This window comes from Calidris pugnax, unplaced genomic scaffold (assembly GCF_001431845.1).
Source record: "Calidris pugnax isolate Ruff unplaced genomic scaffold, ASM143184v1 scaffold63, whole genome shotgun sequence".
NCBI classification, from domain to species: Eukaryota; Metazoa; Chordata; class Aves; order Charadriiformes; family Scolopacidae; genus Calidris; species Calidris pugnax.
The window spans coordinates 3776417-3776638 of record NW_015090852.1 but is presented as its reverse complement, the minus strand read 5'-3'; positions in this window follow the sequence as shown (position 1 = coordinate 3776638).

Sequence of the window (222 nt, the reverse complement as noted above, 5' to 3'; positions counted from 1 at the left end):
AGAAAAGGGGGGGAGTGGGGGAAAGGGGGAGGGGAAGGGAGGGAGGGAATGGAGGACAGTAAGGAAGGTAGAAGAAAAAAAGCAGCACACCCGCAAAAGCGGCCCTCCGCCGCCCCCACCACGGCAGCACCCTCCCGCCGCCCCCGGGCGAGGCCCGGCGCTGTGCCCGGCGCGGGGCGCGGCCAGCCGCAGGCGGCGATGCGGTGCGGCGCGGCCCAACGG